At 37.3% G+C, this 27,321-nt stretch overlaps 1 pseudogene; it reads left to right on the top strand.

Moving 5' to 3' along the window:
• LOC101571253 overlaps positions 1 to 27,321 on the top strand; it is a 124,225-nt pseudogene that overhangs the window by 84,049 nt on the left and 12,855 nt on the right.

Raw genomic sequence — 27,321 nt, forward strand, 5'->3', positions numbered from 1 at the left:
TTTTTTATATTTTAGACTAGACAGTGACCTGAATAGGAATCTGAACTATCATTCTTTCCAAACATGGAAAGGGGACTAATGATGGCAGAGAAGCTTTTAAACTTAGCATTTCTTGTCTATTCCTGATATTGTGCTTTCTCTTTTGCGGTTCCATCTTTCACATTAAATATCTGATTTTAAATTCTATTGTCTAATTGATTTAATGATTAAGAAAATGTTCTTGATATTCAGCCTAAATTTTTCTTCCTAATTTATTCCCATTACTCCTGGTTAAGTCTTGAATAACTAGGATTGATGAGATACCGAGAGTTAATTAATTAATGGCTAAAGCATTGTGTGGGTTTTATCCAACTCTGCAGTGAATTCTCTTAGTTTTAGAAACCCTTTTAACAGTAAACTGCATAGTAAGGTTGTTCGCTATTGTAAATGTTTTCCACATATGTATTGAATATTTTCCCAAAGATATTTCAGGTAGCTCAGAACTAATAAAAGGAATTTTGTTTGTGCTTTGGAAATAATGGGGATTGAGCCTGGAAAGTATAGAGCTACATCTCCAGCCCTTTTCATTTTCTGCATTTTGAGGTAGGGTCTTGTTAAGTTGCCTAGAATGGCCTTGAATTTGCCATTCCTGTCCTGCTCTAGGATCCCGAACACTTGTGCTGACAGGCTTTGTGTTTTTTTTTTTTTTTCCCTTAAAACAGCACTGCATTGTGTAGTTCAGGCCAGTCTTAAATTCCCTGTGTAGCCCTGGCTGGCCTCAAATTCACGATCCTGTTGCCTCAGTTTCCTCAGTGGTAGTTAGAGATATGTGCCACTCTGCCTAGCCAAAGGCTCAAGTTTGCAAGTTTTTACTTGGATGTTTTAGTTGCTCTTCTGTGGAAGAGTCCATCTTCCAGAAGGGGCTTGCAAACCAAACCTGTTCTCCGTCCCTAAGAGAACAATTTTCTGAATGGTACATTAGGGGCAATTCCTACATATTCAATCAATGGCTTGCAGTGAGCACGCCTCTCACTTGAGTGCCCAAAGCTTTCTCTGTCGCATCTTTCTCTAAACTCTTCTTACACTCTGCATTATGTGATTGAAAACAGACCTATGTGGTATCCTTTGGTGAGTTCTATAGCCCCAGTGTGATGATTACATAATTCCTTGAGGGAGAGCCTTGTAACATCTACCATTGTCCATTTCTCCTAGAAAATGGAATGTCATGGTTGAGAGCGGTGTGCCTTGATATCCAGAATAGTGATATTAACTTCAATTCTGAAATCAGGGACAAGTCCTCTAGGGAGGTAGAGTTTGGTCTGAATCTCAAGGGTCAGCAAGGGTTAGGCGAGTGGAGGAGTGGATGGAGGGCACTGTGTGCCAGATCACCATGGCAGGGCTGTTTGGGAAGCTGCTGCTGGTGGTGGGTGTGCAGGTGAGGCAGAAAAGGTGACACCAAAAAGTACATGGTGTAGTATAATTGGACCTTACACTTAGGGAGTTCACAATGGAGAGGGGTCCATAAAAATTTCTTTGTGATGATGTTTATGAGATTTTTATATAATGGGATTGAAACATCTAGTTTAAATGCAGTGGATAGAATGGAAGAAAGACAATTGGATCTTTTCTTTACCAAGTTGCGACAAGAGGCCACATGGACATTGCTGTACTCAACACCATCCTGATGCTGACATTTTTTAAAGGTCCAATTTATAAGAGATGCTCTTGTAGAAACTTCTTATTTTTCCCTGGTTAAAAATGCAGCATGACTTGGGAAAAACAAAACCATATGGATTTGACAGTTCTGGTGTGTTCAATTCTTAGATACTTAGCTGACCTGGAGGTGCTGTTAGGAATTGCTTTTCATATCTAGATGACAGACGAGTGAGACACATAACTTGTTATATGGAAAAGGACAGGACAAGAAGCACAGGCTTTAGCTTTGGACTTGGAATATTAATTCTGAGTGGTAGGATGGAAATGGGACAGATTTTTATTAATTCATCAATTTCTTTTTTTTCATTTTCTGTACTAACCTTTAGAGGAATGCGTTTAAAAAATATTGTATGATACTGAATGTCTTTTTCGTAATTGCCTAGAATTTTAAGCACTCTATCTTCATTCTGATGAGATCTGGGAAATGTTGCTTTTTAAGTGCCTGATCTTGCTGTTGTATTAAAACATGACTGTGGCATTTATAAAGTCACCTTAGAGCAGTGCCCAGAGGATTCTTATATTTTTTGCCTTTCCTTGCTAATGAGCTGAGAGTATGAAGCTAGCAGGGTCAAGGTTATTCAATAATGTTGTGTGCATAGTTTTTGTTGGCCAATCTGGTATTTACCTTGAATTATTCAGAGTGTATTCATTAACAACTACATTAATGAAATATATATATATATGTATATATATATATATATATATATTTCCTTCTGAGAGTTCTGTTAGAATCACTGTGAGTTCTTTTATGTGCAATTAATTTACTTTGAGATTAGAGGGTCAAGAATGTTCTGCACCTATTTTACTTTCATCTCTTTCTGAGTATGTACTCTGGCATTGAGAGAAGACAGAAAAAACATATTTTCAAGGAGAGAAAGGTGGAAGATTAGAGATAAAGAAGATAGATGAGAGGAAATGGGTAAGATGACATGGGAGGCAGGAGGGGGAGTGGGAAATTCTAAAACGAGAGGAGGAGAGAAAAGGAAAAATGAGCAGAGAGATTTTCCTTGCTATCTCCCCACATTTCAGTTTAATGGACGTATTCACAGAACAGTGCCCTGGGAGTACAGAGGAGTGAGAGTAGGCTCACTGGTTACTAAGCAAGAAAATTCAAACTAACTCATGGCCTTTGAAACAGTTTCAGACAGTAGCTGTAAAGAAAAGTAATGGGGCTAAAATACATTGGACATGTAGTTGCGGCTTTCATTTGTATGAAGGTAGAACACATCCACGACTTATGTCCTTTGTGATTAATATCTTGAGATGTCCGTGATACACCCACAGGCGTACTTTATTTACAGCGCTGTTTTGGCAGTCATGTGGCATCTAAGCTACCTTTTGAAACACTGTGTAAGGTCAAAGAGACAATTCCAAAGATGGCAATAAGAGGAATTAAAAGGTATAGGAAATGGAGGAAGGCAGTTTACATGAAGATATCAAATTTTTATTTTAATTTTGCCACCTGAAATTTAATGCAAAAAATAAATCTTTCCTGACAGCACAAGCCAAGGCATATATCACATCAACTTGGAAGGTATTAACTGAGTTTTTTTTTCCTTGAGACAGATATCACCTCAGTAACTGCTCCAAATGCATTTATTTTATTTTAAAGGTTGTTCTTTCCATTATTAATGTCATATTGAATCACAGAGCTATTTATAATGAAATGTGCTGCTCTAAAAATCCTGGAAATGCATCTGCAATAGTTGCTGATATGTTTCAACTCATCCTAAAATACACTGTAAATTTTTGGAAGATGTTTTTATCTTACTGTATATACTCTGCAGACTGTTAGAATCCAATTTATTAACTCTCTGGAAGTAAAAAGAATAAATGTGCTTGAATAAAGTGATACCTATATTTGTCAGTACTGGCTTAAATTATGTATTTTATGAACTAACACTACAATTCCAGGCTCTGAATGTCTTATATAAATAATGATTCTGGTGGGGGTAGTATAGACAAGTTTAATGAGTTTCAGAAGGAACTGTTTTGCTGATTAAAATCAGAAAATATCTCTCCTACAGTATTTGTAATGTTCCAACTAAAACTGGAAAATTTTACTTAAAGAAAAAGAAGACTTAAGTTGGCCCCATAAATGGCTTAAAAACTTATCCATTTGTAAAGGTGTAGGAAGAATTGATGCAGGAAACCTTAACTAAGCTTCCTGGGGCCAGAGTTCCTTTCATTTTCCTCCTACTGGCTTGACATCTTAAGGCAGTCAATGAAGCTGCATGGAACTCTGTTGCCACAAGTATAAGACAGAAAGCTGCTTATGCTGTATTTGCTTTAGGACTCCTGGCCTAGCCTTATCATCTTCCAGGACCAGCACTCAGAGAGGGTAGACAGATGGTCCTCAGTGAGTGATGAGTGCCTGTGTGATGTGGTTATTTAAGCCAAACAAGGAAGTGGCTAAGCTTTATTTAGACTCCAGTTATAGATTCTAGATTCATGGAATGCAAGGTGAATGATTTCAGGCTCATTTAGAGATCACCTATTTTAGCTTTGAGTTCATGGGTCTCATTTATTACACAAGGAAATCAAGTCCTAGAAAGAGTGAGGGATTTGGAAATCACACACACCAAATAAATGTTGGTATGGTTTCGAATCCAGCTGAATCAATTTACTGGATATTATTTGGTGACATAGTTTCCCTTTCTTATTCGTATTTTAGAACTTGTTCTCAGGACATGATGATATCACTTTAGGTGCAGCTCTAAATGACTCATGAATCCACTATTACTCTTGTGGGGCACAATAATGAAGTTTGATCAATGGCAGAGATAACCTGAGGGAGGTGTGGGACTCAGAGGGTGTATAAGAACTTTTAAAACTTTAATTTCTCATGTTAGCCCCATGTTCTTTTATTATTCTCATCATTATTTTTCTCTTCTATTGCTGTTTAAGTAAAACTCAACCTGTTCTTTACTTGAGCATTAGTTGAACAATTTGCAGGCCTCCAGCTTCATTTTTTGTTTTAAGGAGAAAAGGACCAATCTCATATTTGTTCAACACACTTTTTTTTGAGGTTGTATTACCATTCAACACTGTGTGAGTTCTGAGGCCACAGCAATCCTTGAGGCTGTGATTCTGACTCAATAAATTTGTATTGCAGCAATAGTAGTTATTCTCAATCTCAATTCTCTTTCTCTCTCTCTCTCTCTCTCTCTCTCTCTCTCTCTCTCTCACACACACACACACACACACACACACACTTCTCTAGGTATGAGAGATAGCCTTCAGATATAAGGTTAGGAGTTCTGGGGTGGAACACCGCCTTTTTTTTTTTTTTTGCCCCACAATCTCTTTTCATAGATAGACATTTTTTTTTTAGGTGGGATATAATGCTGTGTGAAAAATGTATATCATATTAGAATTCTTTCATTTTTTAATGCATTGTAGGCACCAGAAGATTTCCTAAAAATGATGTAACATCAATTCATTCCTCCTTGATTTTTAATAGTTTTTGTTGGACCCAAACAGGAGCATTAAAATGGGCCTCCTCAGAATCTCACAATTCCAAAGAGATATAAAAATATTCTATGTACACACAAAGAAAGGCACAAAACAGACTCTATCTAGATATTTTCAAAACCTACCATGTACAATCTTTGTTACTACAATATTTTGATTCTGCTTCAAACAATTTCTTCCAGCTCATATAAGACATTAAAACATGTAGCGCTTTTCAGATCTAGGGGCACTGTGCTTCCGAACTGAGGGAAATGCAGGCCTCCTAGATGAAAGGCGTGGTATAAATGCAGCTTATTACCATGTTAAGCAGAATTTTCAGGCCAGCATCTAGCAATTTAAAAAGCAAAGCTAAACAAGCCCTAGAGATGAACATTTTGTTTGCTTCCAGCCCAAGATGCTGTTATTATAGGCAAATCATTAGAAAGTCCCTCAGTTCTCTTTGGCTTTTTGGAGGCTACACAGTAGTACAGACAGGAAGTGAGAAAGTTATGTTCTCATTTTCCATTATTGGTGGAGAGTATAAATGAAGGGCTACAAATGGCTCTTTCAAGAATTTGTCAAAGCAGAATTCATATTAGAAAAGATTTACTGATTTTTCCTTATCAGGAGAAGAATCTCTCTTCATATTTTTGGGCCTTTATCTTCTCTTCAAAGAGCATGCTGACTGGGGCTTGGGCTTGCAAGGTGTGAGGCTGAAGGGAAGATTATCTTCACTGGAAAAATGAAGATTTAGAGCGATGCGCCTCTAGGACAGCATGGTTTAACAAAGTAGGTACTTTTCTAACTCAGAAAAGAAATTCAGCATTTAAGACTATGTACTAGTAGTGATGCCTGAGTGAGTGGTGGGTGAGAGAGGCTTTTCTCAGAAATGCACATTCCTTTCTGTTTAGATTCAGCACTGAGTCTTTCTTCTAAATGCTGTTACCTTTAAATATCACTATTGATTTCTGCTTATTTTCTCCAAGTTCAAGGTTATGTCCTCTTCAATTATTTTTTAAAATATCTGTATTTGCAAGGAAATGTGAGATTCCCTGCCCAGGAACCACTATAATCTTCTCACTAATATTGTTTGCATAATGAGTCTAGGAACTCTAACCTTAAGGAGAAATTGCTTACCACTAGGAGTTTATGTTTGGGAAAATCATGCCTACAGAGATGACAATCATTTTTATAATCAAAACAAATGTAATAGGTATGAATATATGAACTTGTATTTGGCTTGAAGGTATTTTAGAATCTTTTATCTATAAATTTTCTCGTCAGTAAGCAACCACAAAATAGAAATACAAATCAAGTGAAGGGAAAATACCTTTCAAATAAAGATTTTATCTTTTTAATAGTGGTTTTTATGTGAATCTCTTATTAGATACCATAAGTGTGAAGTAAGTTCAGTTCTTCCTTTAATCTTAAACTTGGAAGGCAACACTTCACTCCCCGTGCTAAAGAATATGTTGGAGTACTATCTACCTGAGAAAGGCACCTATAAATGTTTGGTGAGAGCTCTTATTTCAAAGTTAATAGTTGGTGCTTGTCTATTTCTTAATGGTTTGATGACAATTAGATTTAACAAGGAAGACCCTATGAGGCTTTTGCATTCAGTAAATCACTTGTATGATGCAAGAACATAAAACTGTGCAGTTGGGTTTACTTTGTAAGACACTGTAATGATGGATACATAACATGATGCATTTGTCAAAAATACACAACACTTTATAGCATAAAGAATGAGTTGAATTGTATACAATTTTTAAAAAAAGTCATATAGAGGATCAGAGGGTCCCAGATGGAATTAGAGTATCATAAAAGATTACAACAGCACTACAATATAACGGAGACAACATCTCTAACAGAGAAGGCTGTGCTGACCTAAGTAACTTGGAATCTGTAAAAGTGAAAACAAACATAAGCATGTGCATAAGCACTGCACTCGAACTGATTAAAAAGTCATTTGCCACAGAGCTTACAGTAATGGATTCTAAAACTGCTATACATAAACATTGAAACTGAGCGATTGAGTAAAGGTGGGCAAAGGGCGGGAGCCAAGCTTCTTTCTTTTGAAGCAGGAGGCAGCAGATAAGCAAGGTGGGAGGCAGAGTGAACTATGTGGTAAAGGGCCAAAACAATAGCCATTAACGTGAATCCTGTTCAGTTTATTATAGATTAGAAATATTTAGTGTGTTTACATGTGTGAATTAGTATGTACAGACCCTGCTCTGCGGTGTAAACTCCCCTCCATGAAACTTGTATGTTTAAACTCTAATTCCTGGTATGATAGCATTTGGGAGTCACTTGGACATGATGGTTGAGTCCTTATAATGGGGCATGAGATCTCTCTCTGTCTCTGTGTCTGTGTCTCTGTGTCTGTGTCTGTGTCTCTGTTTCTGTGTTTCTCGCGCTCTCGCGCTCTCCGCTCTCGCTTCCCCCGCTCTCTCTCCCCGCTCTCTCTCCCCCAGTCTGCCATGTGAGTGTATGACAAGGAAGCTGTCTACTTGACTGGAAGTAGGAGCTCGCTAGAAATCCTCCCCACACTATTATGCCTATCTCCATCCACTACAATTATGGGGAATAGTGTTTTGTGTGAACCACCCAGTGTATGTTACTATGTTACAGCAGCCTGAGAAGATGACGTCAGTCTGTCCATTGGGCGTCCAAGCGATGACATCCTGGTAATCATGAGCACGCCTAGAGCCCGAATCTCGGTTTCGAACACCATTCCCCAATACAGGAAGAAAGAGCTCTTTGGCTAAATGGCTCCTCCTAAGATGGAATCTAGAGCACAAAACTGTGACCATTTAAGAAGCAATATAAAGCAGTATTGGGTTATAACGCAAACTGTACAATACTTATGAGCCCATATTTATATAAAATTATTGACTAAATAACACATGGGGAGATAAAAGAATCTGCTCTGCAGAATGACTCCAAATAACTTACAGACACTCTGTCCTCAAGAGCTAAATCATAACTCCCACCTTCACACATTGGTGACTCCCTTGCAAAGAAAAGGAGAGAGGGGTGGAAATTCCAACAGTGGAGAAACCTGACAAGCATTATCTTGCCAGTTGAAGATTAACATCACAAGAAAATGTCATGTTGGAAGTGCATTATGCTTTGTATAGTACGATAAAAATCATATTTGATTAGTGTTCTTTTCCCAAATCCTGAAGCCCAGAGTAATCATGAAAAAAATTAAGGACTGACAATTAAAGGATATTCCACAAAATTCCTTCTCAAACTGTCAAGGTCATAAAAAACAAGAAAGGTTTCAGAAACCATCACAACTAAGAGAATCCTAAAAAGACATGCCCACCAAATAAAATGTGGTGTCCTAGGTCGATCTTGGCACAGAAAAAGAGAGGTAGGCAAAAGCTAAGAAAATCCTGATACAGTAGGTAAAAATGTTAATAGAGGTGCATTAATTAGTACACATTTACCATGCTGTTTACTATGTGATATTAGCAGTATAATAATTGGGTTGCTGCCTACAGGAGCACTCTATTCTGTACTTGCTTTTCTATAAATATAACACTATTTTAAATTTAATAGTTTGTTTTTAAAAAGTCTAGCCAGCAACATCACTAATCAAGAGGGAATTAAACTCCATCTCACCCCAGATAGAATAGCTATTATCAAAGGCACAAAAAGACAAAAAGGAAAAATGCTTGTGAGAATACAGAGAAAGAGCAACTGTTACACATTTTTGGTAGGACTATAAGTCAGTACAGGCATTATGGAAAAGTGTGGAGCTTCCTAAAGAATACCCAGGAAATAGAATTGCCATGAAGTCCAGCAATTTTATTACTAGGTATACGTCCAGAGAATTTAGTACCAGTACATCAAAGAGGCATCCCTGTGGACAAGTTTATGGTGCTGGTACTGACAATATCCAAGATATGTGATCAACCCAGGTGTCCATTCATGAAGGAATGGATAAAGAAAAAGTTATATATATACATATACAACAGGATATTCTTCACCCATAAGATAATAAAATTCTGTCATATGCAGCAAGATAGCAGGTCCTGGAAAACATATTAAGCAAAATCTGTCAGGCACAGACAGAAAATTACTGCATATTTTTGCCTGTAAGTGAAGCTGAAGTTGATCACAAAGAAATAGAGAACAGAATAGTGGTTACCAGAGCTGGAAAAGAGGGGAGGGAAGAAGAATATGTGAAGAGGGTGTGTAACAGGTACAAAAGGCAGTTGTATGGGAGAAATAAATTTGAATGCTGGGTAGCATGATAGGAGAGCTATGGCTGAGAAAGATTAATTTCATACAGTGGCACCTGTTTATGAACTTAATTTGTTTTATGATTTGGGGAAAGATCACTGCTTGTGTGGTCTTGTGCTTGTGTGGGGGAATGTGGCTCTGGTTGTGTTTGTTACTCTTTGTAGAGCTGGTGAACAAAAGCAAAATTTTGCTGAATGCTTTTGCTTGTGAACTGAATTGTTTGACAACAGAATCATTTGTGAACCAAGGTTCTATTGCATTGCAAAACAGGAGAGAGCATTTTGAATGTTCCCAACATAACACAATGATATATTTCTGCAATGCCAGTTGCCCAGATGTGATTGTTATACATTATATACATATATTGAAATACCAACTGTATGTACAAATATGTTTAGTTATTATCTATTGATTAAATAAATAAAATCTAAAAATTAAAACACATGTGGCCAAGGCAGGGTTTAGCTAGGAGGGTAGGGTTACTGTAATGTCACCGTTCTTTTGCTTCTTATTTTTTCCACATTATGTAAAACTCCAAGACCGTTTTAGTAGCTCTCCATAATTTGGCCAGAGATATGTGGTGTCCATTTTCCTACATTCATTTTTTCTTCCTCCACTGTGATGCATCACCAGTATGCTAGTTAGACTGTGGCTTGGCTACAGGTTTTGGGTTTCTCTTCACGTGCTATACCTTCCATCTTCCTTTTGGTTTTCCAGATCCCATCTACTCTCAAAAGTGTTCTGGTAAACAATCTTTCACGAAGAAAATGACAAGAACTGTAGTGTTTGTCCATTTCTCTTTTGTCAATGCACCCTCATGGTTGATTTTTAACTTGAGGGGAAACCATCCCAATGATTTGACAACTAGATACAAAAACGTGTGAAGACTGAAGAACCCACTGTTATAGATTTTAATGTGTGCCATATCCTTTCAGACTGTGTCAGCTTCCTTTGAATTCATTCTCTGCTGAATTCCTTCCTGCTTGCGAGACACCTTAAGGCAGTTTAGTAGAGAGCATTTATTGGCAGTTGGTCTGTATTAACAGGAATTAACGGAAGTAATCTGAACATTGACTCGGCCACCTCTTCGTCATGTACATTTGAGAAATTACTTAACATTTTATGGACCTTCATTTCCTCATGTAAAATGGGAATAACAATACCTACCCTTACTTACTTTTCCGAATTGACTGTGAAAGCAGAAAGGCGTAAATTGAAAAATACAGGGTTTGTCATTATTATCATCTACTGTAAAGTAAATTTGTATGTTCTCTGTTTAACATGAGAAAATTTTTCACTTCTTTAACAAATGTATACTCTTTCCCACCACATTCTGGGCTTGTATATAGGTCTTTTTATCTTTTCTGAGATAAACTGAAATCCTGGAGCAATATTTCTGTAAGAGCAAGGTAAAATTACATGAATGAAGTTCTTTGGACAGTTATCCAATGACTCTGAAGTTAAAATTTCAAGGAAAACTATGAGACATTGCAGTGTATGTCATCTGTAAAATTACAGTCATGGTAGGCTAAGAGAGCTGTTCTGGCACTTGGCTGGGTTGTCACTACCACCAAAGAAGCTTTTCCCTGTGGTAAAAGGAAGGGCCGCTGGGAATTGGTCTCAGAGGTTGAGCACCCTACGTAGGCCTGCTATGAGCCATGTGGTCTTGTTCTAGCTATTTAATATTTTGAGCCTCTGGTTTATAATTTCTCTCTCTCTCTCTCTCTCTCTCTCTCTCTCTCTCTCTCTCTCTCTCTCTCTTTTTCTTTTTCGGAACTGGGGATTGAACTCAGACCCTTGCACTTGCCAGGCAAGCACCTATTCTACTGAGCCACCTCCCCAGTCCCTTATAATTGCTTTGAAATAAAAATTATCTTTATATGATAATATTTTTACAGTATAAACTGTGATAATGCATGTAAAACTATTTAGAGGGTTGCCAGGCACAAAGCAAGACCTTAGTATTATTATTTCTGAAAGTTTTGCACGAATTGTGCAGTCTTGGAGTTTCAGTATGGCGCTCAGAACCATTGTGAATGGTTTAATCTTTAGAAAATCCAAGAGGTTAAAAGATACTTTTTTTCATAAATATCTGTTTAAAGAATAGTTCCCCTTCTCTGGGGACTGGTGCTTTCCATACACTCAGCCAGTTTCCTATCAGATTTCCTATGACTTCCATAAAACCACTATAGTTCTCAGTGTTACAGCTATCCTTTCCTTAAAGAGAGCACAGAGCTAATTAGCTAACAAAATTGCAGAATCATGATTCACTTCATTGTCAAAATTGTAGCATCAAGTATAGTGCTGTACTTGAGAGAGAATTACATATACCTCTGATATACTCATTGTTTTTTAAATAAGATCCTGCATCAAAAGTTTAAAAATGCATTTTGCTTATTTATATAAACATGAAAATTTATTTTTAGAGACTCTGAATCAGTAGATGTTGAGTGATCTGCTTATTTAAGAGGCCAAGGAATATTAATATAAGAATTTAATCATAGAGATGCTTGATATTTATATGAACCTGGGACAGATTGTACAGAATTATTTTTACCTGTCTCCTTTCCCTTTTCATCTGTGTTTTAACCAGAAATCTTTGCGAACTGAATTATACACTCTCTTCAACTGAATTGACTCATAATTGTCTTTTCTCTTTCCAAGTTAAAATTTTATGGTGGAAAATACCTTTCCCATTATTCTGTATTTTTTCTCCTGTTAAGACAAATTTCTGTTTTAGACTTCAATAGAATAGAAAAAGAAGGCATGATTTCTGTTTTTGTTGTAAAATTATGTAAAAGATTTTGGATATATAGGTACTCGTTCTAATAAATAAAGTATAATTAAAATATTCTGGCACTTGGAATTTGGAATGGTAATCAGTGTGAAATTGTTGAGCTTTATTTAGTGATAGAAAGTTTTAAAAAGCTTCAACCTCTGAAAATGGAGACGTCGTAGACCTAGTTTCTGTGTTGGCAATCTTCAGGTTATTTTAGCGATGAGGCAGAAGGAAAGCATTGGCAGCTGATAAAGATATTGTAATATTGAACAGTGTCTCTCAAAACCTTGTTTTTTTCCCCCTCATTCCTAATATTCTTGAAGTGAGCCTGCGTGAACTTAACTGAGACCGTCGGCAATGCATCACAAAGTCGATCAAACCACTGGATGACATCCAGCCAGCTAGCCCATGCTCATTCGCGTGTTAAGGAAACTCTATCAGGGCCCATTGCTAAAAGAGATCACTGGGATTACTCTAAGTCCACTCTGGACTGTGCCAGGAGATACTGCAGGAGATATCGGTTTGGAAGAACTTTAAGAACAATCCACTTGAGGTGCTTCGGTATATAAAGGTGAAGCTGCCTTCCTATGATGTTGTCCATCTCTCTAGGCTTGCTACAGGCTTCTTCTGAAAAGTAACTATAGTCTTTGTAAATACCCATACAAACCCACATATTAGTAGAGAGTCACTATCACAATGTATCTTAAACAAGTGGTTGTGGTTTTTGATATCCTAGGCAAATCCCTTTTACAATGAGGAAATTGAGATTATAGGAAATTACACACTAACAATCCTTATTTCTGTTAGAATGGGGCAAAGCACAGCATCAGGGATGAGCAGTGCTCTTTCAACTATAAAAAAATGTGTATGAAGTATGTGGAGATAAAATTATAGATGAATAAAGATAGGTACTTGTAACAAAAAAAAAACATATTGGAAACAAGTGATTTCCAATCAGTCTATTCCAAAGTAAAGTAAAGCAGCTTGACCTTGAGTTTAAGTGATTAAAAAAAATTTGTATTATTTTTTCATATTAAACACATGATCATTGAATAGATTTGTTCTAATAGTGTTTGTGGACAGGATATCATGTCTGCATCTTGTACATGAATAACCACTAAGACAACAATATGCAATGTATTAATTAGTGAAACTGTGCTAGTAATCAGTTTTGAAACTGTCCCACTGCTATTTTTTCCTCAATAAAATTATTAAAATAAAAGAATCTCATAAAGAAAGCAAACACTTAAAAGGTCAAATGATCTTCCTTATTTATTACCCGACCTAGTGGAAAGGGATTTAACAAATGCTCGTATTTCATAAACTTTAGGAAAAATTTTCAAATTTGTCCAGCCCCTTGCCCAAATTTCATCCATAAATAGTGTTCAGCAAACCTGTATCAATTAATTGAAAGTAGAAACGCAGGCAATTATTGACAACGTATGAAAAATTCCTTTCACTTCATTCTGTATTTTTGTGGAACAGCCATGTGGATGACTACATTTTCTGTTTTTAGAGAGAAAAGAGACACGTTGTGACAAATACTACTGCCACTCACCTTGTAGTCATTGTCTCATTTAAGTTTTAGCCCACCTGTATGCTATAACATTTAATCCTTAATTTGTCCTTTTTTAGATTTATTTTTTCTTTCTTTCTCTCTTACTCTCCTATTTTTTTCTTTCTTCCAGTTTTGCACACACACATCTGGTAATAAGAGCAACTAATTTTTTTTTTTTTTCTGTATCAGAGACTTATCTCAGGACCCTGCACTTGCCAGGCAAGTGCTTATTCTACTGAGCTATCTCCCCAGCCCAAGAGCAACTGATTTGAAGACAACACTATGCAACACAACAAATACTGTGAAATTTGTATTATTTTGTTTAGTGAAATTTTGTGTCATCTGTAATTTTTCTGTTTTAATACTACTTTGTTCTCTCTCTCTCTCTCTCTCTCTCTCTCTCTCTCTCTCTCTCTCTCTTGCATTTTAGGGAAGGGTCTATAGGGTGTTCAGGTTCTCACTATTAGAATGGACTCCAAGTGATCCACCTGTTTACAGCCTCCCAAGTACTGGGATTACAGGCGTGCACCATTACACCCAGTCTCAATTGCCTTCTCAGTGTGTCCTGGGGGCGGGGCCAGCACGACAGGTCTGGGGATTGAACCCCCAGCCCCTGTGCCTGCTTGTAGGCACTTTAGTGCACTGAGCTGTTTGGCTGGCCCTTATACTCTTAAAAAAAACCAAAGCAGCAGCAGCAGCAGCAGCAGCAACAACAACAACAACAACAACAACAACAACAACAACAACAAAATAACAGTAGAATTGCTTTCCACAGGTGGGAAAATTGAGGCTTATATCAAACAGCAAAAGGGGTGTGGTAAGGGTGCAGCCTAATTCTATCTGAGCACAAAGCTAAGGCTTTTTTCATACTATAGTGAAATCCATACCAGAGTAAGCCGGTGTCTAATATGGCTTTCCTATACTATTTGCAGCTGTTTAAGTACCTGAGTAGAGCAAGGGAAGAAAGAAAAAGTCAAATTCCTGGTGGAAGAGATTTTCCAGTCAAGTGGTGCGAGCTCATTTGCTTGTGTGGCTTAATGGCTCCTCCCAGCACTGTGCAGCTCTGCTCATTTGGCATATATGGAAAAAGTTTTATGTTCTAAACAGTTAGACTTGACAGAGGCATTGTTTTTTTCTTATCTAATATCCTTCAGCTCTGGAGTCCAGCCAGAATCTGTATTCTGCCTTCAAATGTGATTATTTTTCCTTCTACCTATGACTTTGTTGTCAGAAGGCAGAAACTTAATGGCATTTGTTGTTGTGGCTTAGGAATATCTGGGCTATGTTTCTTGCCAGCTGACCTGCTTAGTTCAGAGGGAATCAAGTTCCCTGTCTAATGAATCCTTAGGACGTGGATCCTTGGTGATTTTGTTCTCTAGATCTTGGGTTGTCCTGATGAAAAGATTTCTAAGTATCAATTTATTTCTGCTCAAAGGAGGAAAACAGCAATAAATATGGAAAGAATAATGAATAAGGGTGTCAGACTAGAGAAGCTACTAAAGTTATTGTTATTGGTGTAATTTGTTTGGAAAGTTAATACTCTGAGTGAAATGGAAGTAAGGTATATCAAGAGGGAAATACATATCTATACATTTTAATTTAATTCATTTGAATTCAATACAACAAATCCTTTTACAAGTCCCCAGTAAAGAGAATGTGCCATGCTACATGCTGAAAAAACAATCCTCCCTAAGGAATGTGTATGATTGCCATAGGACTAAGAATGTGGCTAGCTTTAAGAAAATTACTTCATCTCTCCACGCCTTGGATCCTTTGTCTGCTGAAAGGTGGTCTGTTTTGATCATTCAGGTTTGGTGACACTCCTGACAAAAGGGCAATATGTGGTCATTAAAAGAAGACTTGGTTTAAAATGGGCGATCCATAGTGCAGCCCTGCTGTGCTGCCTGAACTGGGTGAGCTGGGTAGGCCTTCGAGCTTTTCTTGTCTAAGAGGTTAGAAGAGCTGACTTGGAAGTTTCTCTTGTTAGCAGACGATTCATGATATTGGATGTGCTCTCCTCGTCCATATTCATGTCTCGCTTATAGTGACAATCAAATCACACTTTTGTTTTTACTGTTGCTATTGTTGAGCCTAATTGTTCTTTACTAAAAAGTGGAAAACTGATATGCTTTGTAAGCTGACATCATATATATAGCCATCAGATGTCTATGGCAGAAAATTTGGGTCTGTGGTAAGGGAGTGATTATAAAAGTCAAAATTTGCCCCAAACTGAATGTTTCTTTGAGTAACAGATAAATCTTTGGCAAGGTTCCAACTTCTGAATGATTTATATTTGCTTACTTGTCATACACAAAGATTTCATTAAACTAATAGTTTCTGAAGTCTTTTGTATGAATTACTGAAGTGCCATTTTTGCATGGAAGATTTCATAGAGATGGTGATCCATTTCTATATTTTCTTTCTTTCTTTCTTTCTTTCTTTCTTTCTTTCTTTCTTTCTTTCTTTCTTTCTTCTTTCTTTCTTTCTTTCTTTCTTTCTTTCTTTCTTTCTTTCCTTCTTCTTTCTACAGATGGGACCAATAATGTTCTAGAGTATGGATAGTCAGGTGGGGTGGGCATTAGCTCACCATGAACATACTGTGGAGCTATGTTGGGGTAACCTTGTGCATATGTGTTATGAGAAAGGACTAATTCTTTGTCCTAATAATTTCTGAAGATTTCTTCTTTCTTTTCATTATAACCTGGTCTAGGCTGACTATACTGTGCTTGGTATTGAGAAAATACAGTATTGAGCAAGTAAAGGCTAATCTGTCCTTTAAAGATATCTTAGAAAAGCAAAATGTTATAATGATAGAGGAAAGATTCACTGCATGTATATATTAAAGAAGGCAAGCCTAAACTTGGAATCAGAGAAAGCCTTCCCACTAATATGCAGGTAAGCTGAAGGCTCATAAATTCATAGAAATGAGGCTGTGTAAGTGACAGGAGGTAGAAGAGAGTATCACCAACAGAAAGGAAATCATGGATCAAGAGATAGAGGCAGGAAGAGTCCTGGAGAGTTGAGGAATACATTGTTGAGTATGAACTTAAGGCAGAGTAGAGGGGGAACTGAGAAGAAATATAGTTGGTGAGTGTTGGTTATTTTCCTCTCATTTCTGACACCCAAATTTAAAGATGAAAAGGTTTATTAAGCTCATGGTTGGTAGAGGTTCCAGGCAATAATCAGCTGACTCCAAGGCAGGTTGGCTGGTGAGGGGCAACATTTCAAGTTGTCATAACTTGGCAAAAGCAACAGGAGAAAAAGGGAGAGCAAACCTCTTTTTCTTCCTGATAAGTGGGCAACCCTTGTCCCCAGGGCAGGTATAACACTTGCACCGTCTCTATGCCCTCCTCTTGCACAAGAGCTGTTTACAAAGTGAGGATCCCTGCCCTCTGCTGAGTCCCTTAGTTAAACTTCTCAAGCTGACATGTTGTATCAACTTTTACAGAGAGATAATGTCAATAATAAAATCATGGTATTAGCTTTGTGCTAAGTTATTTAAACATACATTTCCTCCATGACTATTATCACCCTTTTGTAGATGAGGAAATGGAGAAGTTTAATAACTTGCCTGTAACCACACAGCAGGAATGTAATTTTTTGCCTGAAGGGCAATAGGAAGCCACTGAATGGTGTTACCACAGGCCTTATGTTGAGGTTTCTATTTTAGAAAGAACACTCTTGCTCTGATTTTTAGCTCAGAATTCAACCTTGTTTTAAGTGAGTGTGAACTTCAATTTCTGTTGCTTAGCCATCTGCCTGAACTGACCAGTGGCAAGAGGACTGAATATACAAGAAAAATATATTGTGAGTCTCAGTATCATTAAGATTTGGGTAATAGTTTTAATAACAATATAAGTACAATAAAATCATCCCCAAATGGGCGCTTGTATCTAATTCAACTAATGGATATAATATTGCATCAATATTTGAGCATTTCAATTTACTTCTGGCTACAATATCAATAATACAGTGAGGAAATTAAAGACAAACCAAAAAATCTTTGAGACAGATTCAGTTAGCTGTCTATGATCCCTCCTTGTTTATGGAAGCGGAATGCTAGTGAACATCCTTTTCATTGTTTTCCATATATTTATATCTCAAGAGGAGAAAGAGTGCTTCATAAATGACAGCAACACCTTTGACAGGTGTTGCTGTGAACTGCTTGTCTCATGTCCATCAGAAGCCTCTGAATATCTGGATCTGCCAGAGAGGTCCCCAAGTCTGGATGTCAGAGACTGTGACTAATACAATTCTGCTCAAGTCTTTGTAGGACTTCTTGTTTCACCAGAATTCAAAGAGGCATTACAGGCTGTTTAGGCAGCTGCAGTTTCTTCTCATAACCTCCTCTGCACTGTTCCCAGAACCCTAGTTCTTTGGATCTCTTTATTTCCTTTCCTCCTGTTTCTTGCCTGTTCCCTTGCTTAGTTTTCCCCTTCTTCTTTTAAAACAGCCAGTGTCTGCAGAAAATAAATGCTAGTAATGAGCTGACTGCCAAAATGCATAAGAAGATTTATTGCAACAGAGGAAGGATGTTATGAGACACTGCACATATTAATCTTTCTGTTTTGGTCTATAAAGATCCAGGTTAGGCTACTTTCATTTATGTGCTTTTAAAGAAAAGCAGTGAGGTCAGAACACATATTTGGGGGGATGATGGACAAAGATTTATAGCTCAAGTGTCAGGAGTACAGACTGGCGTGGTGATTGTGGCTTCTCTCGAAAGCTATAGAGAAGCAGTGTCCTTTCAGGTGCTACTCTGAGTGGGACAGAGGTTTTCAGTGCCATTCTTCCCAGCTGGACTGCTTGGCTAGGGAATTGTGAGAAAACATGAGTGCAGGTTTAGGGATGGTTTCTTAAAGTTTTCCTGAAATAACCAATAATGAGTTGCTAGCTTAGATAGCTCTTTTTATAGATCGTACAGCAGCTGGATCAAAATCTAATGAAGATGTTTGCATCTGACAATAGTGGGCCTGCACATTTCTACCCTATTCCTTGAGTGCGCAAATGCATTTCATTTGGGAACATGAAAGGCATATTTAGTGACAACTGATGGGTCTTTGTTTTTTAATTCCCAATAATGTCTTCAGTAAGTGCTTTTGTTAACATTTTTGCATTATACAATAGGTGACACAGGAAGATAATCAGTGTGCTGAAAGCAATTAAAGAGTTTATATCCAACTTGTTCTGCCTATTAAATGGATCCATTCGGCATAGAGGCACATTAGCATCTTTACAGTGGAATGATTGTGGAAATAGGTTATTCAAGGGGCTTGTGCATCTTGCTCCTGCTGCAATAAGACATATCTTCAAGATTGGCAAAAAGGAATGAGCCGTTTCTCTCCCTTTGGAACTGTAAACAGAAGTAAAACTATTAATAGATGCTGTAGCTAATCCCAAGAAGCTGCAACTGAGAGATTAAGTAATGTTGCAAAGAGAGAAAGCTGGAATGAAGGGAGGGGGGAGAGAGGAAGGGAAGGAGAGAGGCAAGTTCCCTGATCACTGAGCTGTGTTAGACAAGGACACACTGAAGGACTCGTGTGGATCACAGAGCTGACAGTTGCTATAGCAGGGGATTCCTGTCTTCAGCAAAGTAAATATCACTTCATCTATTTTCTGAATACTGCTTTAATGGGGAGATGTGTGTTTTATTTTTAAAGTGGCAATCAGGATGATGTTAAATGGGGCTTGGATACCATGGAGATACAGCTGAGCCAAAAAGAGAACCATGGTCTTTGTGAGCCAAAAACTACATTTTCTATCCCTTTTTTTCTCTTTTCCCCCAACCTAATTGTTCTTTCCTCTTGAGCAGTTTCCTTCCCTTTCACTATACGTAGTGTGCCTTTTGGGTCTTATTTGCTCTTTCAGTTTCTTACACTAGGAAGACAATATGATGTTTACACATGCTAGTCTGGTTTATTTCGCTTACGAGTGTAGTCTCTAGTTGCATCCATTTACCTGTTACACCCTTGAGTTTATCTTTCTTTGTAGCTGAGTAATAATCTATTGTTTAAAAATAGCACATCTTTTTTTTTTTTTTGTCCATTCCTCAGTTAATGGGCCTTTGGGCTGTTTCCAAGATTTAGCTATGACAAATTGTGCTGCTATAAACATGGGTGCACATATACGACTACAGTATGATGTTTTCAGTTCTTCTGGGAAAATACCCAGAAGGGAAAGTTTGGTTTGAATGGAACCTTTAATCCTAGTTTTTTTCGTAAGTATCTCCACACTGATTTCCATGTAAATTTCTCCACACTCCCACTAACAATAGAGAAGGGTTCCTTTATCCCCTACTACTAATTTCTATCAGTTCATTGAAAGGAATAGTTAGTGCTTGTATTGTTTGGTCAATGTTGCCTATATCCGGTAACCTGAGAAACTATTTCGAAGATAACTATATGCAATATAATAATCATTGTTAATTTCCTATTATGTTGTTTTGAAATTCAGTATCATTTTTATTGTTTTCTATTTTCTTTTCCAATAAAACAAAGAAAAAAATGGTGTTTTCTCATAAAAGAAGTAGAGAACTGGGAGGCTTTTGGATAAGTGCACAATATAAGACTTGTGCCCTTTTTTTTTTACCTTCTATATAGGATAAATTATAATACTAATATAAGATATAATTATTTCTTGTTCCTGGCATATGAGAAATGATTAAAAGCCTCTAAGTTGTATTCCTACTAACACTCTTAGGATTTTGACTAATCCTCTCTCAGAGTTGACTATGAAGAATTCTGAGTTAGCAGCTCTTTGAAGAACCCTCACATCTCTTCAGATCTTTACAGAAATTGTGAGATTGATACTATTGATATCATTTAGTGCTATTCAAAGTAGTTGGTATATGCCATTGTCATATCATCATTGACACTTAGAAATGCAGAAATACAAATTCTGGATTTATGCCAAAACTAAAAAAAATTAGAATCTCCCATTAATGGTGGGACACAAGAAGGTGTTTTAATATATAGCACACTGCAGATAATTTTTATGTTCAGGGCTGGGGAGTTAGCTCAGTAGAGTAGGTGCTTGCCTGGCAAGCACAAGGTCCTGAGTTCAATCTCTGGTACCGCAAAAAAAAATTATGTTCATGGAAATTTGAGAAGTATTTTTTATATTGCTGAGAAGTATGAGGCTGAGAGTATGGGGTGATTAGTTGAGATCACACAACTTTTGGGAATTTGAGTTGAATTTAACAGGGTTTCTCACTGTATCTCAAGATGGGCCCTTTTGTAGGTTTGCTGCAATATCTGGTCACTCATTTGTAGGGTCAGGAGCTTACCTTTGTAGTGTTGAAGATGGCCTTTCATTAGGAATTATGAGTGAAGATGGTTTGAATTTGTGGCTGATTTGAGTTTTTATTTTTCTGAAATGTGAGTTTCATTGTGTCTGTCGGTGCGATGGAGGCTAGAATGGGCTCTTTTGTGGTGTGCAAAAAGACAAGAAAACACAATGAGCAAGCCAGGTGAAGAGGTAGGGGAGTGTCAGAAACACCAGGGAGAGGTCACATGTGGATAATTTATCAACATTCCTATCTCTGTTAAGTTCTGGGTGGCAGGCAAAGATCCTGGCATGCTATAGAAGTACATTTATTTATGATCATGGGTCACTGACAGCAGTGGTGCAATGAACTACATCAAGAAAGTCATTGGATGGATGAGAATATAGACCAGCACCTGGGGAAACACGTTTATTGATGTTATTGAATTCTCTATGCTTGAGTAAGCATTAGCTCAATCTTTGGTATTCAGGTTTCACCAAATGCTCAAAGAGCTTGTTGATCATTAGGACATAACTTCTCTTACTGGCATCATTTTGCTTCCACTTCACCCTTCTTTATTCTTTCTTGATAACATTGGGAAGTCATGACTCAGCATTTATAATATGCTGTTCACTCCACAAGGAAAGGCTTTCAAAACAAAATTAGTACTGTCTGTTGAGGTAGTTGGTATCTAAAGGAGTACATCAAAACAAAGAATCTTTAGCACTTGATGCACAGAGGTTTCAAAAAAGAGTCTGCTGTTTAACATTTTGTACACCTTTGGACTTATTACTAAGATCTCCCTGAATTTCCCTTGTGTAAGACAAGAAGAGTGTTTTATATCTCCCAAAATGATTAAGTACATTGAACACGGGGTAATCCTGGTATGTACAGGACCATCCAGGTTTACACCTATTATCTTGAAATAATTATTTATAAAATTCACTTTCATCATGAAGACATTGTGAATTGGACGACATATTATGTGTTCATGTTAATTAAGTAAGATAATGTATGTAATGTACCATGTCCTTGGTACTCAGTAAATGGGAGCAATTATTTGAGACAATGCATCTGAGAGCCAGTTGTTTCTTCACTAAACCAAACTTGGTTTCTCTTCATGGAAAATTAATCTCCAAACATCCAGTGCTGCACTGGTATCTGGTGGAGAGTTTGACTGACCTATGCAGCCCTACCATGCTCCTTTGGCCTGAGTCACCTGTTCCATCAGTAACAGCAAAAGCCTGGTGCAAGGCACACTGGTCCTTTCTGCAGAACTAAGTGCTGCTGTCAACAAGTGACAATCGGGCCATCACTTAGAAGAAAATTTATTATATAGTCAGAAATCATTAACTTTGCTGCACACCCATTCAGTATCAGATACTCCACATCTCTGAACTTAAGTGAACATTCTTAGCTCCATCATATATAGGTAAAGCTCCAGACTCAATTTAAGAAGCATTTTATAGAGCATATATATGATTGGAGGAGAAACCAGGTGTCAAACTTGTAGGCTAACAATGCTCAAATATCTTAAAGAGAAACAATTCTAATGCATCGTGATGTATTAGTAATGCCAATCAGTTTAATATCATCTCCAACTTCTGATTTTTGATAGGTGAAATAGATGTAGTTTCTATTAACAGAGGAGGAGTTTGCAAAACCAAACAGACTTTGAGCTTGATTTTTACCCCCTACATGTCCATTAGAGACAGAATTTTTATAGCTCATTGAACATTCATGAAAAATTGTTGTTGTCTTGTAACCTCTGCCAAACATCTCAAAATCAGGATATTAAATAACAAAAGATCTAATTGGGTCTGATGTGGATGGAGTGAGAAAAAGAAGAGAAAATGGAAGAAAGGTAGAAATCATTGCCATGTTTTCTCTTTTTTGCTTGAAAGGATGGGGACTCTTGGGATGGAGGAATCTATTTCTTTCCTCTTCCCCAACAATTTTTGGTTAATTCTGACCTGCATTAGGTAGATAAAGATAAATGTGAATTTAAAATTATATTTAATCTTCATTAAAGTAATTATTTCTCTTAATGAAGAATTTGCTGGGTTGTGATTGTGCAATGGAGTATAAAATCCTAAGTGAATAAAATCAATTTCATTTTCAGGCTAGCTTTTCTATCCATTAATAAACAAGACGCTGAAAATATATTTGCTCAGAGTCATGCAGGCTGCTCATAGCTCACAAAAAGCCAATACCACTTATAAAAGCAGGACAGCTGGGTCTCCATTGCTTACCCTTCATTTTCCAACCTAAAGGAGCACTTTCACCCCACGGAAGCTTGAGTTTCCATACTGCCCTGTCTCAGTGGCCTGGTAGTGAGACAACTGTGGGTGATATCTTACACCCAAATGACTATTCTAATGGAATAGTGTTTGTGTTGTGTGGTGTATTTCATCTAAATGCTCTGGTTTATTAATCACGTAAGTACAAATTAGACTCTGGCATGCTTATGTTTCCTAATGTATGAAATTGCTTATTTATTTCTGTGCTATTACAATGGAAAGAAACAGACTGGTTCTAAATAGCAGTGTACTGTACTGTGAAACAATTAAGTGAGTTATGTATGCCCTTCAGGAGGAGGATAATGGGAAGTTGGTGCCAGCAAGGCCTTATTGCTGCTGGTGAGAAAGAAATGATGGCGTCGTAGAGGAACAGGGACGTGTGCATATTTCGGTATAAATATTGGAGCCTGTTATTGTTGCAAAACCCTAATATTTAACTCCCATAAACTTGCCTTTTTGCTTTAATTAAAACTTGTGGGGAAGAAAGAATGTAGTTCATAAGGAGGCAGGAATTATTGAATCTGATCACAAACTTTCCTTCTCTTTTACATCTCCAAAATTTAACAAAAATAGATGCAGACCAGGCCCAAGCCAGAAGGCTTACATACTACAACTCCTGCTTGTGAGGGGGCTGTAGTGCTGTCTCAGGAGTAGCTCCACATTTCCTCCTATGCAGTATGAACTTCTACACATTCTGTTGCTTATAAAATTATATTGTGCTTTTTGTGTGCCAGGTTTGTTCCAAGTGCTTTTAAAAAAAAATAGTCCTATATAGGTAGTTTTCCTTACATTTTTATGTATAAGGATAATAAGACACAGAGTGATTTACATGTATAAATTTGTACAGCTGCTAAGTGGCAGAATTGGCCCTTATATCTGGGCAGGGCAGCTCTGGAGACTCCACTCCTGGCAGCCATGCTACCCATGATTCTTTGGTTGTCTCATTGCTGTGAGTGGGCAATGGACATCTTATAACTTTGGTGCCTTTGTTTTTTGCCTTTGATATTTACTGAGGTTCTCTTCAGTGGCCTGTTAGATATGATCTCATTTGGCTTTTGACAATTATTTGTAGTGTAACCAATTCTTTTTTCATTTTACATAGGAGGAAACTGGCTTAGAGAAAAGCTGTAGCCTGAGGTCACTAGGAGTGTAAGGGATGCAGCAAAGTTTCAGAAGTTTACCATGCTAATGCTTGCACCTCCTCTATTACCTTGTGCTAAAGAGTACTGAGGACACGTGTGACCATGGATGTGAAGTATCTAGCACTTTCTAGCACATTATACACACAGAGTAGGGAAACTCTGGAAAGGCTCGGCAGATTGCATGGGCATGTTTATTATTACTGTCAGTGTGTTGGTCTGACTGTAGCGGAGGAAAAGGTTCTTAATGGGAGGGTGTGCCCTCCAAGATGCTGATCCGTCAATAACCAGTGGTGATGTTTACTCTGCTTATCAGTAAGGGGTTTAGTACAGAGGGTTCCAAAGAAGAAAAGGCCAATATAAATTTCTTACTTACAAAATCATAGGCCATGTTCCCCTGAAATTTTCTCTTGAAGATGTGATTCCTGTGGCCATTAGACAGCTTAGTAGGAAAATTTCCTTTTGAAATTTGTTTCTTTTTTTTCTTATATTTTAGGGAAAGGTCTACAGGGTGATCAGATTTGTAGTGATCTGCCTGTTTGCAGCCTCCCAAGAGCTGGGATTATAGGTGCATGCTACCATGCTCAGTCTCAATTGCAGTCTCAGTGTGCCCGAGGGGTGGGGCCTGCACGGCAGGCCCGGGGATCGAACCCGTGGGCCATGCACCTGCTTGTAGGTGCTTTAATCCGCTGAGCTATTTCACCTGCCCTGAAATTTGTTTAGATTGAGATAATAATATAGAGCTATTCATAATATATTGTAGCAAGGACCATGTACTTACTCTCCAAGATTATAAGAAAAATTTGTTTCATATTATTGTTAAAGAAGTAAATCACTACAGACAGATCAGAATCTCTATCTCTGAATCAGACCACAGTTTCATCTTCTTTTCTGTTTTTCTTTCATCCAATCACCATCATGAATTTTATGACCATCTAGTCCATATGGTTTACTTTTTAATGAATATTCATATGTAGTCACAAATAATACATGATTTTGTTTTCATTTTAAGTGTTAATATAGACAGTGATGTGATTCAACTTATTCTTTTGTAATTAATCTTGTGTTAGTTACATTTAAACTTATCTGTGCATATGGTTCAAATTTATTTCTAAGTTGTTTAATGTATTTGGTACAGGGTCTACAGGTTCTCACTATGTAGATCAGACTTGTAGTGATTCTTCTGTTTTCAGCCTCCCAAGCACTGGGATTACTGGCACGCACCACCACATCCAGTCTCAATCACCATTTCAGCATGCCCTGGGACGGGTCCAGCACAGCATGCTGGGGATCAAACCCTGGAGGCTGTGCTCTGCCAAGGCAGGCACTTTAGTCTGCTGAACTATCTGGCCAGCCATAAAGCAAATCAGCAACATGGCCTCTGGGTTTGAACCAAGCACCTCTTGATCCACAGTTGAATGCTTTGCCCCTGATCTATCCTCTGCAACTTTCTAAGTTTTATTTCATCCTGTCAACACACAAACTCTCTCAGTTACTTTTCCTTCATTGCTGGTACAAAACACCCAACACCTAAAATTAAGGAAGGAAAGGTTTATTTAGCTCCCAACTTCAGTTCATATTCAACTGGCTCCAAGGCAGAGGGGCACAGGGAGGAGGGCAGCACTCACAGCAGGGGAAGACAGCAAAGAGCAAAGGGAGGAGCAGCAGGTGTGGGTGCCAGCAAGCCTCTCTCCCTTCTTTCCATTTGTATGCAGCTTATCTGCCCCAAGGAAGGTGCAGCACTCACACCCTTAATCCTAGCATTGGATCATGAATTCATCACAAACTCTAGAAGCTGCCCCATAACTGCATTGGGGGGGGCACCTAGATATAAACTATAACATTCTTCTCATAATTAGTCTTGCATTAGTTATAGCTTAAACTTATCCTTATTCTTCAAATTAATTCATATTATTCAAATTATTCATCTGCTTCAAACAAATTTCTAAATTTTATTTTATCCTCTCAACATGCAACCTAAATAAGTAAACTCTCACTTTTCTTTCCCATCTTCTAAAAACTCCATTCCACTTCTTGCCCGTTTTCCACTCTACCACTTTCTTGCAGTGTTAATGCTTCTAAAATGATTTAATTTTTGCTCTTTTACCAAGACCGTAAGAAGAAGCAGAGACAAAGATATGTTTGATGAAGTTTAACTGAAAATTTCTTGCACATCTTTGTGAAATTTAATCTTGGGTGGCATTCAACTTTTAATTCTATTGTGTAATTTCTAATTAGGAATATTTAACACTACCCACAAATTTTTATTGCTTATAGAGCTATTTATATTTTTTGCCATGCATTTCTTGGATTTCCTATGCAGATAACTTTATTATCTGCATTTTATTGTTTTTAAATAATGTCAGTGCATTTTTAACCCTTTGAATATCTTTTATTTTAAATGACTTTTGGTTTTATTTTATTATTTAACAAATCTGCCATGATCTTGAATTCTGGTGGTGGAACAGGTACCCTTGCCTTATCCTATCGGTTAAAGCTCACATTTTTATGATTTAATATGGTTTTACCTTAGCTCTCATTCAATGAGATACTCCATAAATTTTAGAACAGTTCAGTCTAAGAAAAATTTGTTAAGAAAAATGTACATTTATCTTTAAATAATATATAAATGTTTTCTATAAGCATCTCATGCATGCATTTTTCTGCATCTACAGAAATGGCTATCTTTATTTTGTGCTAGAATTTATATCATGATTTCTATTTTTCCATTCTAATATATTTTATAAAAATTATGTTTCTGTAAACTATTTTGGATGTACTACTGTCTTTTTGTTACAGGATATTACAATTAGTCTTTCTTTCTTTCTTTCTTTCTTTCTTTCTTTCTTTCTTTCTTTCTTCTTTCTTTCTTTCTTTCT

Source organism: Octodon degus, unplaced genomic scaffold (genome assembly GCF_000260255.1).
Source record: "Octodon degus isolate 3935 unplaced genomic scaffold, OctDeg1.0 scaffold00099, whole genome shotgun sequence".
NCBI lineage: Eukaryota > Metazoa > Chordata > Mammalia > Rodentia > Octodontidae > Octodon > Octodon degus.